The sequence below is a fragment of the Hyperolius riggenbachi genome, chromosome 5 (assembly GCF_040937935.1).
Source record: "Hyperolius riggenbachi isolate aHypRig1 chromosome 5, aHypRig1.pri, whole genome shotgun sequence".
Lineage (NCBI taxonomy): Eukaryota > Metazoa > Chordata > Amphibia > Anura > Hyperoliidae > Hyperolius > Hyperolius riggenbachi.
In genome coordinates, this window is record NC_090650.1 from 417,915,121 (window position 1) to 417,928,986 (window position 13,866).

Below are 13,866 nucleotides of genomic sequence, written 5' to 3' on the forward strand. Positions count from 1 at the left end.
CTTTAGACCAGTTCCAGGGTGTTGTGACCAAGGACCTCACACCCAAGCTTAGGGACTCTGTGTCATTACTGTGTTACTCTAGACTAGTTCCCGGGTGTCGAGATCAAGGAGCTCACACCCCAGTCTAGGACTCTGTTACATTTATATGTTATGACTATTTGCTCTGTCGACCTTTCTCTTGCTTTCTGATTCGGTACCTCTGCATATCTGTCTACCTATTGCCAGACCCTGCCTGTACCGGTTACCGAATCAGTCTTCTGTCTCTGTACCTCATCTGCTCGTGTGTTGCCGACCTGGCCTGCCCAACTATCCTAGCTGTCACTCTCCCTGAGTGCTCAGCCTATCAGTATTAGCATTGACACCATTCCATCAGGTGTCAGCGGCAACCAGGACTCCCGCTCCTCAGAGAGTCCGGCCTGTTAGCAGCCAGTGGTCCCTTCCTATGGCTGCAGTACAGTTCACCATCTAATACTGTTATCCCTGGTTACCAGGTCCTCACTATCAAGGAGATAGTTTCTGCACTGCCCAGGGCCACCTGCCCCTCAGGTGGCTCTTGGCCGAGCCGATTACATCTCCCGCTCTTCGGGAGATAGCCTTCAGGTCATCTAGCACTTTACTCATTAGGTGTCCAGAGGTTAGTCATACTTGTATTATTGGTGATTTTGCAGATCATCCATAATCAAGTATACATCTGTATTGTTGATGATTCTGCAGATCATCAACAATCAGATTCTCTCTGTGTGCTGACACCAATCGTTACAATTTGTTTCCTTTTGAACAATACATGTTGCCTGACAGCCCTGCTGATATCTCAAGCATCACACACTTGAAACAAGCATGTGGAAAATCTAGTCAGACGTCAGTCAGAAATATCTGATCCGCTGCATGCTTGTTCATGGTCTATGGCAGAAGGTATTAGAGGCAAAGAATCAAGTGGCAGTGGCAAACAGAGAATTTTGCTTGTGCGGGGGGGGGGGGGGGGGGGTTGGGGAGGGGGTGTATCGGGCCATAGTGTATCCACCCAGTTACCCTTTCAATTGTAGGCTCAAAAGGGCCTGCTCCTCCTCGTTTCTGCTGTATCAGTATTGCTGGATATTTTTGTACCTCACATGAACAACGTATGTAGTTCACATTTGTGCTGTTGGATGTTTGATTGTACCGTGTGTGAACTCCTTATGTATTTTGGCCCCCACTGTTGTCACATTTGTACTTTGTACAGAGCCAGGGCCGGGCTGAGGTAGAGGCGAGAGAGGCTTCAGCCTCAGGGCGCAGTGTAGGAGGGATGCGCAACTCACTCAGCTATCATTCCCCTATTGTGTATGAAGCAGAGAGAAATAAGAAAAGGGGATACATGGCAGTGACTGAAATCCAGATAACTAGAGATTAATGAGTTGGGGGCCCTGGGGTGCATCTTAGTCTAAGAGCAATCCGTGTGTGAGGGATGGGGTGGTAGGGATGGAGGGGCACACTTTGGTGTCTCAGCCTTGGGTGCTGGAGGATCTTATCCTGCCTCTGTACAGAGCTAAGATATTTATAAATTAAAATTATAATAATAATGTCAAGCATGAATAAATCATACAAAACATCACTATACCGACTTTAAAACACAAAAATCGTTCAATAAAAAAGTGAAATAAAATCAGAAATCATTACAACTCCTTTTAATCTGAAGGAATTGGCGATGGGAAGTTTCAAGCATGTTCTCTCCTCTCCTCTGTACTATTTGTTCTCTTTACTCAAAAAAGATAGTCTTCTGTAGCCGGCTGCTACATGAAACACAATCGCCAGAGCAATCATCCCCTCTCCAGCCCGTTGTGAAATTCCCTCATGACCGTTCTGGAGTTAACTAGCTGGGCAGAGAGGCGGCACGCAGGGTTCTGCCTGTTTGTACATTCCGAGCGCACTCTCTGCAGATGTGTCAGAAGGGCTTGGAGAGGAACACTGCCTGTTGATTGTGGTTTAATAATTTAAGCCCCGCATCAAAAGCTTCAGCCCAGATACTGAGTTGTTTGAGAGTTAAAAGCACAGCCAAACAGCACAGAGGTGGCAAGCCCAGTCTTTACCCCATTCACCTCTCTTCCCCATAGCTCCCAATTGTCCCTCTTTTGGAGGGACAGCCCCTCTTTGGGAACCAAATCCTGTTGTCCCTCTTTCAGGACTGATGTACAGATCTATGTAAATATATGTATTTTTCTACTGAAAATGTGTTTAATTGACTCTAAACTGTATTCCCATCCTTAAATTGATATACTTCTTATTTCCAAATGTTAAGTTATGTGATGAAGGAAAATGAACCAGGATAGAAATTACCAGCAGAGATGGCCCGAACCTCCGATTTTAGGTTTGCGAACCTCCCGCGAAAGTTCGGTTCGTGCGAACTTTTGCGAACCGCAATAGACTTCAATGGGGAGGCGAACTTGGAAAACTAGAAAAATTATGCTGGCCACAAAAGTGGTGGAAAAGATGTTTCAAGGGGTCTAACACCTGGAGGGGGGCATGGCGGAGTGGGATACATGCCAAAAGTCCCGGGGAAAAATCTGGATTTGACGCAAGGCAGCATTTTAAGGGCCAAAATCACATTGAATGCTAAATTGCAGGCCTAAAGTGCTTTAAAACATCTTGAATGTGTATACATCGATCAGGGAGTGTAATTAGAGTTCTGCTTCACACTGACACACCAAACTCACTGTGTAACACACCGCAAACAGCTGTTTGTGTAGTGATGGCCGAGCTGGACTGGTGCACACCATGGCCAGAGTGACACAGGTGCAGTTAACAGGTATGCACGGAGTGGTATATCACACTTCGTGCGCTCACGTAGGTAGGTGGGTGCACTGAAGTGAACAGCAGGTAGTAGGTATATGCAGTGATGGGTATTACATGTGCACCTGTCACACACAGACAGGCACATTGACACTGTCTGACAGGGCTGTACTGTATGTAATGCAAGTGGGCCACACGAAAAAAAAAAAAAAAAAAAGATCACAACAAGACAAGATTAGCTCTCAAAAGAACTGTTGAGGGGTGCTTTTTTTTTTTTTTTTTGCAATAACAATCAGCCAGGAGCAAGCCAAGAGCCTAACTAATCTTTCCCTATGAGAATCTGCAGCAGCTATCCCTTCACTAATTACTGCAGGCACACAAGTGAGCCCACTGCCTGATGCTGCCTGCCTTTTATAAAGGGAGGGGGGGGATGGGGCTCCAGGAGGGAGTGTAGCCTAATTGGCTACAATGTGCCTGCTGACTGTGATGTAGAGGGTCAAAGTCAAAAGTTCCCGGTTTGCTGCAATCGCGAACCACGGAAGTTCACCGGGAACCGTTTGCCAGCGAACCGTTCAGGCCATCTCTAATTACCAGTGTGATTTGAATTTTAATACAACACATTTTTCTTATGAAATCTTTATGGTATGCATGACTAGGGGTGTGCTGAGGGCATGGTTAGGGGATGTGGCAGGGGCGTGGCTTACACATCCCTGTTTCTTATCTCAAAAAGTTGGGAGATATTCTTGCCTAAAACATAGAAATAAATAGTTTAAAGTGGAACATCTGCCTTTTGTTTTTTTAATTTTAGTTTGGATACTGTGGGGAAGCATTAGTACCTCACTATGCAGCCCCGAACTTTTCTAGTAGTAACTATAATTGAAAAAAAGTTGCCTCTGCATATGTTTACATTCAGAAATCAACAGGGCAACCATGAATAGGAACTGAGCGGAAATCTCTCCAGTGGGAGACACTAAGATCCAGGAAATCTGTCCACAGTCATAGTCAAAAGGAAAACTTCTGAATTAAGTTAGAATTTAATATATTTTGTTCTTATGACATCTTAAAGTGGATCCGAGATGAACTTTTACTCATTGCATAATTGTGTTCCTTTCCTATTGTTTATAGGGCATTCCTCAAGCCAAATACTTTTTTGTTTTTGTTTTAATGCTCTAATTCCCTATAAACTAAACAAGCCACACCCACAGGTTTTCAGAGAGCCAAGGCATTTTCAGACAGTAGCAAGGGCTCATGGGAGCCCATTCTGGGCAGGAGGAGGGGGAGGTATTACTAGCCAGAGATTTCAGAGGCAGAGGGAAGGAGGGGGGGGGGGGGGGGGGTTCGGTTTTTTTTCACAGGCTGAGTGCTCAAGATACAGATAAGCTTGCCTCTGTGTAATGTTTACAAACAACATGGCTGCTGTCATTGTATCACAGGAAGAAATAATCATATTCTATTAAAGCTGTTTGCAGCTAGATTTGCTGTGTAAACTATCTAAACTTTAGATAAGATATATAGACAAGTTACTCGTTACAGTTAGTTTTTCATCTCGGATCCGCTTTAAGATAGCTGGGTGGCTATACTCTGCTGTAATGATCCTCCACTGGTACAATTCAACAACACTAGCAGCCAGTGCTTAACGGCTAGCCAATCAGCTACAGAGCTCCCAACTGGCCCTCTTTTGGAGGGACAGTTCCTCTAAAGGAACCAAACCCCTCTGTCCCTCTTTCACTTGTCCCTCTTTCAGGACTGGTGTGCAGGTCTGTGTAAATATAAATATTTTACTACTGAATATTGTAGTTAATTGACTCTAAACTTTATTCCCATCCTTTAAATTGATGTACCGTATTTCCTACTTTCAAGTGTTATTATGAATGAAAAGCTAATGATGATGATGTCTTCTTATGAATTCATTGTGGTCAGGGGCGTAACAATAGGCCCTGCAGCGCCTGCGCCCGCGGGGGGGGGGCCGGCCCCCTCCTGGGGCCCGCTCGGGGCCGTTTTTTGGGGGCTGGAGGGGTGGCAGCATGAGGGGAAAGCCTTGCCCACAGTCGGCGGGGAGAGGGGAAGTTCCCCCCTCTCCCTCACCTCGGGGCTCTCCCCTCTGCGTCCCCCTCCAGCTAGTGAATGTGTGTGGGCAGCGGGAAGCAGCGGCGGCGGGATACATACCTTCTTCCTTGCGTTCCATCGCCGCCTTCTCGCTCTAGCGGCTGACGTCACTTCCGGAAGCGGAAGTGACGTCAGCCGCTAGAGCGAGAAGGCGGCGATGGAACGCAAAGAAGGAGGGATGTATCCTGCCGCCGCTGCTTCCCGCTGCCCACACACATTCACTAGCTGGAGGGGGGCGCAGAGGGGAGAGCCCCGAGGTGAGGGAGAGGGGGGAACTTCCCCTCTCCCCGCCGACTGTGGGCAAGGCTTTCCCCTCATGCTGCCACCCCTCCAGCCCCCAAAAACCGGCCACGAGCGGGCCCCGGGGGGGGGGGGCGCTCTGAAATTCTGCAGGGGGATTTTCAGGTGTCTGCTGCCCACATTACGATTTTCAGGTGTCTGCTGCCCATATTATGATTTTCAGGTGTCTGCTGCCCACATTACGATTTTCTGGTGCCTGCTGCCCACATTGCGATTTTCTGGTGTCTGCTGCCCACATTACGATTTTCAGGTGTCTGCTGCCCATATTATGATTTTCTGGTGTCTGCTGCCCACATTACGATTTTCAGGTGCCTGCTGCCCATATTATGATTTTCTGGTGTCTGCTGCCCACATTACGATTTTCAGGTGTCTGCTGCCCACATTACGATTTTCAGGTGTCTGCTGCCCACATTACGATTTTCAGGTGTCTGCTGCCCACATTGTGATTTTCAGGTGTCTGCTGCCCACATTACGATTTTCAGGTGTCTGCTGCCCATATTATGATTTTCTGGTGTCTGCTGCCCACATTACGATTTTCAGGTGTCTGCTGCCCACATTGCGATTTTCTGGTGTCTGCTGCCCACATTACGATTTTCTGGTGTATGCTGCCCACATTAGGATTTTCTGGTGACTGCTGCCCACATTGCGATTTTCTGGTGACTGTTGCCCACATTGCGATTTTCTGGTGACTGCTGCCCACATTGCGATTTTCTGGTGACTGCTGCCCACATTGCGATTTTCTGGTGACTGCTGCCCACATTAGGATTTTCTGGTGTGTGCTGCCCACATTATGATATTCTGGTGACTGACTGCTGCCCACATTAGGATTTTCTGGTGACTGCTGCCCACATTACGATATTCTGGTGACTGCTGCCCACATTAGGATTTTCTGGTGACTGATGCCCACATTGCGATTTTCTGGTGACTGCTGCCCACATGGCGATTTACTGGTGACTGCTGCCCACATGGCGATTTTCTGGTGACTGGTGCCCACATTGCGATTTTCTGGTGAACTCTGCCCACATTACGATTTTCTGGCCCACATTACGATTGTCTGGTAAAATGCTGCCCACTTTACAATTAATTTACAGTGAAACGCTGCCCCATTACGATTATTTGGCACCTATGGGGGGGGGGGGGGCATCCAAATATTCGCAGGGGGGCCCAGTGATTTCTAGTTACGCCCCTGATTGTGGTATGTGTGACTAGGGGTGTGGCTAGGGGTGTGGTTAGAGGTGTGGCAGGGGTGTGTCTCAATGTGTCCCTCTTTCTTATCTCAAAAAGTTGGGAGGTATGCAGCTATTCTTAGCCGATTGGCTAGTATCTTGGCTAACCATTAAAGTTAGGTATGGTTTCACTAGCCAATTGGCTTAGAGGCCTAGTGCACACCGAGCGGTTTTTGGAGCGATCCGCCGGCCACATCCGCCTGGAAAAATGCTTGGCTAATGTATTGCAATGGGATGGTGCACACCGGCGGTTTGAGGTTTTTTGCCAAGCCGCAAACGCGCCTCCTGCTGCGCGTTTGTGGTTTTCGGAAGCGTTTCGTCATCAATGTAAAGTGTAGGAAAAACGCAAACCGCTCTGAAAAACGCTACTTCAGAGCGGTTTGTCAGGCATTTTTGTTACAGAAACTGTTCAGTAACAGCTTTACTGTAACAATATGTGTAATCTGCTACACAAAAACGCACCCAAAACCGCTAGGTATGTTTAGAAAACCTCTCTAAACATACCTAGAATCGCTCTGAAATCAGCTCCCAAAACCGCTAGCGTATTGCGGATCTGCTAGCGGTTTTGGTGTGCACCAGGCCTTTGTTGGCAATCAACTAGTAGTTCCAATAGCCGATGTGTATAAAATAAAATAAAATAAAAATAAAGAAGGACAAAGTACGATAGAAAGAAAGTAAGTTAACTTGGGCTGACCATGAGCTTTTTGTACACTGCATTAATAAATTGAAGAGCAAAAAATAAAAATAAAAAATAAAACCGAAAAGCACCACAAGTCATGGAGACTGTCAAGGAGAGGAAAGCAAGCTGTCAGGATGGCTAAACTAGGAAAATAGGACTGTACAGACTTTTGATGTAGTAAGTAAGAAAATGATTTATGAAGACGTGAAGTCAAGGCAAACTGTAAGGAGAGAGATATCGGCAGCATTCTATATTTAGACAATATCCTGACTCAGCACCACAGGGAGATATCTAACCAGTACCGTCCACCCGTTCACAATCCATCTCCGTATGGGCAACATCAAAAGAGCTTGTCAGGTAGAACTGCAGGCAAAAGTTCCAGTTCTGGAAAGTGGCGTACCTATGGGGGGAGCCGGAGGGGGGCGTGGCGCTATGGGTGACAAAGCGAGCTCAGGATGTTGTCATGAATCCACCTATGGCTTGCTGTAGTTGAACTGCAGCCAGACAGCTCTGGATTTCTTACATGCATGTGGTTGCATAATTTGGCATGCATTTGTAATGAGAGTCCTTTCCATTCACAGTCAGCTTGCAGCCTTCAATCAGCCTAAAGGTGGCCACTAACGGTCCAATTTCTAGCGAAGAATCGTTCTAGCGATCAGAAATTCTGATTGGATTGGTTGTAAATAATCTCCGTTGGTGGACACAATCGATTATGAACGAGTGAAAACAATGTCGTCCGAATGAATTTTCATCGAACCAAAATTTGGATTTTCCTGTTGGTTGTGATAGATAGGAAGCAAAGATTGGTTCGTTGATGGTTTAGTGAACTTTGTATTACAATATTTCAATTCCGTTTAGAATTTCTAATCGCTTGAACAATTTTTCGCTAGAAATTGGATCGTTAGTGGCCACCTTAACACAGGATGGAGTGATTACCATTCACCTGTGTGGGAATTTGCATGTCTGCTCTCATTGGCTGATCTCCATAAAAAAGCCTGCTCCTCCTCTCACACCTGGCCCGTCATAGCGTTCAGCTTTGCCTTAGTTGACTGCTGGGTTCCTTGTGTGAAGTTTGAATATTATTGCATTACCTTGCCTTGCCTGCTTGGATGTTCACTGTACCCGCAGGGGTATAGTAAAGTCTTTTCCTTTCCTGATAACTTGGTGCCTTCACCACGTTAGTGACTGGTTCTGTTAGTCCTGCTAGTTCTATTTCTGTGGACGTAACTATAACTGTGGTTGCTATTAGTTACGTTCCTTCCCGTTTGTCTTGTCTAAACCTGTGTGAATGTTTGCTATTGCTAGGGCAGCAATTAGATTGACAAACAATTCTTCTGTCTGTCTGTTCCTGCTGGTCCTGTTCCTGTGGACGTAACTATGGCAGTGGTTGCTATTAGTTACGCTCCTACTTGTTTGTCTTGTCCGTGCCAGTGTGGATGTTTGCTATTACTGGGGCAGCGATTAAATTGGCAAGCATTCCGTCTGTCTGTTGTCAGTCCTTGTTACTCAGTGTGGTGGACATCAGATGCTCAGTGCTGCGGTCGCACTGAGCAACCATTGTGTATTGTGGCGGTTATCGGAAGCTCAGAGAAATTTTGCTCCCTTGTTCATAGCTCCTGGTGTGATCTGTGCAATCTCCTCCACAAGAGCATTCCGCTCTATTACCTAATATCAACCAGCTGCATAGTCTTGCTTGCTCTGGTGGTACTCTGGTTTTCCTGGCCTCAGCCGCTATACCTTGCATGTTAAGACCTGGGGGCAACCGAAGTCAGGAGACATATTCAGTGTCCTGTTCAAGCGGGGGCTTGTCTATAGGTAAAGACCGTGGGCCGTGCTCAGAGTTATGGCACTAGATTGGGGTATAGTGGCTGAAGGAAAAAGGAGATCTGCCAGGCATTGCAGTTTACTAATCATCTGCATCAGTGTTTTACTTCAACTAACATCTGGAAACATGCCTGGTGAAGGGGACTAGATCCCCGAAAGCTTACATCATTTAACTTTATCAGTTAGCCATTAAAAGGTATTACTTTTACAAAACATTGTTTTTTTCTACCTACACATTTCCCATTAAAAATGATTCAAGCGTCAGATTATGAATTTGGATCGGATGTCATGCTGGTGGAAGGAATTCTAAGAAAAATGTTCATCAATGCAGAATGTGTATGAATTCACAAGCACTCCCTATAGGCTTTCGGCAGAAATAATTAGCACAATCAGGTGTCAGTGCAGATGGTATTATTGCTTTTACATATATTCTTGCCAATTCTTACACATTTTTGTACATTTCTTATCTCTGGGCCAACATAATCTCCTGAAATGCTTGTTGTTTGTTTTCTTGTTGCTTCTCCTAATTAGGAAAATGATAAAAATAATGTTCCAGTAAAGGCTTTATCGAGGAGGTGATACGCTTGTCGTGGATAATTAAAATAGATTCCATGCCAATATTTCTCGGCCTGCTGTGCTAATTGTGTCGGGGGAGGAGGTCATTAGTGTCTGGCTAAAAAATACTACATTGCATCGACCGGGAGAAATTAATATGAGCATTAATGATGATGATTATTTTACAGTTATTGATGTCTGCTGGGAGTTGTCACTTACACACAACTTGTTAGGACTTTGTAAAGGGGACCTGAACTCCTGCACAGGACAGAAGGCAAACCTAGAGAAATGCACCCTGTGTGTATTTAGAGAGTTTAGCTAGTCTAATTCCCCCTCATCTGTGACTAATCGCCAGTGTAATTTGATCCCTCAGCAGTGTCAGCTTAGGAATCTTGGCAGCCTTGGCGGAGCAGCTGATTTGTAAACATAGGATGTTAACCCTATGTCTGCTTCCGTGAAAGCAGGAAGAAGACACACTGCAGATTTATTGCAGGATTTGTATCAGCTGTAACAAAGAAATGTTTTTCTTTAAAGGTCATTATGCTGTTCCTTATGTTGATTATTATGCTTTTGTTTTAGAGCAAGGAGGACGTTCTGAGTTCCAGTCCGCTTTAAAGGACCTCTGTCACGAAAATCTTAAAATTTAAAATACATGTAAACACATACAAATAAGAAATACGTTTCTTCCAGAGTAAAATAAGCCATAAATTACTTTTCTCCTATGTACCTGTCACTTACAGTAAGTAGTAGAAATCCGACAGAACCGACAGATTTTGGACTAACCCATCTTCTCATGGGAGGTTCTCATGGTTTTCTTTATTTTTAAAAGCACTTAGTGAATGGCAGTTGCTCCGTCCAACTGCCAAAAAAGTGTGCAGCGTGCAGGGAGGCTGGCCAGCATCTTTGTATAAATCTTTTTCAGGGAATGTATTTGTAAAGAATAAAGACCATGCTAAGAATCCTCCATGAAGAGATGGACTAACCCAATACCTGTCGGTAATGTCAGATTTCTACTACCTACTGTAAGTGACAGCAACATAGGAGAAAAGTAACGTATGGCTCATTTTACTGAAGAAAAAAAGTACTTCTTATTTGTATGTGTTTTAAATTTTAAGATTTTCGTGACAGTCACAGTTCCTCTTTAAAGTGTAACTTAACCTGAACTTGAGGTGAACCTCAGGTCAAAAAACACATACTTACCTAAGAAGAGGCAAGACTCTGGATCCTGTAGAGGCTTCCCGTCAGGGCCGGTTCTAGACTTTCTGCTGCTTGAAGCAAACTTTGGAGGATGATATGACCTCGTATCATATATAACCCCCCATATAAGCCCCATCACTGGCAAGAGACCACCATGGCCAGTCACATAGGAAGCTTTGGAACGCAAGCAATTAGGCGAGGATGCTGGCACCAGACCGGCCAATCGCACCAGCCCGCTGCTCCTTTTGTGGCTAATGGTCTCTCTATTAGATGTCAGTGCTACTGATCGAGTGCACTGGCCCAATGACTGTGCTGTAGCCCCAACCATGAGACCATCAGCAGGGTGCTCGGATACCCCTTTTCAGAATCCGAATTGATTTGAATCCGGATACCCAGATATCCGGATCCGGATCGGATATCCAAATCTGAAGTTCTGGCATCCGCATAGATGCGGATATCCAAACGCATTGTCCGGGAAATCCGAATTGATTCGGATATACGGATAGAAAACCAGAAGTGGCCTTTAAATTGCTTCCAAAACGTCTTTTAGGGTAAATGATGCATGTAGCATCATGTTTTTTTTAAAGAGAAACACTAATTGATTATGTGGGGGAGTTAAAATACAAAAAAAAAATGGCTGTAAATTAACATCAGGAGGTTCCAGACAGCGGTCGTGCAGCCCACATTGGGCTTGATTCACAAAGCGGTGCTAACTGTTAGCACGCCTGTGAAAAGCCCCTTAGCACGCCTAAAAGAGCTTTTCACCCGCTAATTCGCGCACGAAATGCATTGCGCGCAAAGTTATGTGCACAGAACTTTACGCGCGCACAGTAAACCTTTATGCACGCATAAAGGTTTACGCATGTAAAGTTTTGCGCGCATAACTTTGCCCGCGTTTTCTTAAAGCTTTGTGCGTGCTAACTACTTAGCACCCTAGTTAGCACGCCCAAAGCCTTTAGGCGTGCTAACTAGGTTAGCACCGCTTTGTGAATCAAGCCCATTGTGTCCAAAGTCCAACCGCACAACTGGGACATCACAGTTTTTAGCCCAGACACCTAAAAAAAAAAATACGCAGCAATTGTGTTTTTGGGTTAAATATAGGTGGTGTCAGCACAACAGCAGTGGCCTGTGGCACCCTGGTGGTGGGAGCAGCACAGGCAGCAGAAGCAGGGCAATGCAGCAGCAGGAGAAGCCAGGAGGTTTGTTATGGTGGTAGTAGAGGGTGGTAAGGCAGGCATAGTGATTCCCAGCCACTTCATGTCCCCCTCTTGCGAACAACAGGGTCTGGCGGCGTTTCTTCCTTGCACGGTAATCGGTGGAGGGAGCAGAGGAGGCCACTGAGGACTGACTGCCTGAACAGGCCTAAGTGTCAGCAGGAGTGGCAGAGGGGATTCTGGTGCTCTGAGTCTGACCACTGCCAGCACCAGCTTGCTTCAGCCAGATGATGTGGGGTACTTGTACTTTATTAAAATCGGGGTTGGACTTTAAAGCAAATCCGAACGGAGTGACAGACAGCAGAGTAGAAGACAGTGCACACTATGGCCCATATGCAATTCACTTTTTCACCTGACTTTTCTCCCAGGAGACCATTTTTCTTCTTTGATTTAGAATAACTTTTTAGCACTTTGCAATGGAAAAAGTACCAAAATGTAGGGGGAAAAGTACTATCAATATTATTTTGAGTATTTTTTTTTGCTTTCTGGTGGTTTAAAAGACATTTTATTGACAAGTTTGAAAATTTCACCTAGGAGAAAACTCAGGTGAAAAAGTGAATTGCATATGGGCCCAACTGTCTAACTGTCACACTGACACTGCACAGCAGCACTGCAATAATCTGTAGTAAGCTAACACAGTACTACTCTAACAACTAACCAGCACTGCAGTACTAACTACACAATAACACAGTAATCCTATTCCCTAACCGATACTGTAGCTAAGGCTAATAGCAGGCCAGCAGCAGGCCTGGTCTGTGCACAGCACACACAGACACAGGACCTAATAGCAGCTGCTGCAGCACAGAGTCTGACTGTCACTGAATGAAATCAAGCTACCTAATAAACAATAGAACAATAGTGTAGTGAAGGTGTTTAGCACTAAAAAGCTTTAGGTTTATCACTGTATATAGCACTTGCTAGGCCAGCAGCACTGGAGCATGTCTCTCAGTGAGCAGTCACAAGCAAGGACGAGATTTCTCATCATGGCACTCCTCCGCTTTTTTTTTTAACTAGGGTGACCAGGCGTCCTCTTTTACCTGGACAGGTCCACTTTTTCCAACCTGTCCGGAGTCCGGGGCGTCTTGGCTGAGTCTAGTGATGGGAATTCCGGCTCTTTAAGCATCGGCTCTTGGAGCGACTCATAGAGCAGCTTGTGGAGCGACTCACTCACTCGGGGCACCAAGGCAGAGCAGAGCACCAAGGCAGAGCACCAAGCGGGTGGCAAGCGGCAGCCGGGGCGACCTTCCAAAACGTCTCACAGGTACGGCTTAGTCTCCCTTCCGATCACGGCTCGGATCAATCAGCCATCACCCCTGTGTGCCAATCTCATAGCATTTGTGGGGAAATCTGCTATCAATAAGATTGCATTTGTGGGAAATCTGCTGCCAATCTCATTGCATTTGTGGGGAAATCTGCTGCCAATAAGATTGCATTTGTGGGGAAATCTGCTGCCAATAAGATTGCATTTGTAGGGAAATGTGCTGCCAATCTCATAGCATTTGTGGGGAAATGTGCTGCCAATCTCGTTGCATTTGAGGGGAAATCTGCTGCCAATAAGATTGCATTTGTGGGGAAATCTGCTGCCAATAAAGTTGCATTTGTGGGGAAATGTGCTGCCACTGTCATAGCATTGGTGGGGAAATCTGCTGCCAATCTCGTTGCATTTGTGGGGAAATCTGCTGCCAATCTCATTGCATTTGTGGGAAAATCTGCTGCCAATTTCATTGCATTTGTGGGGAAATATGCTGCCAATCTGATTCCATTTGTGGGGAAATATTGAACTATTGTGCGCCACTGTCCTCGGTACGATGTCCTCCATTTCAGGGTGTGATGTCCTCCTTTTTGGGGTTCTGCAAGTGGCCACCCTATGTGTGTGCCAGGAAGGCGGATGTGTGAGCAGAGAGGAGGCAGGCACCAGATCACCCGAACTGTTTGTCCAAATGCCACCCCCACCGCTTCAGCAGAATCTTGTGATTTTGTAGCCTGAATCAAGAGATTCCGG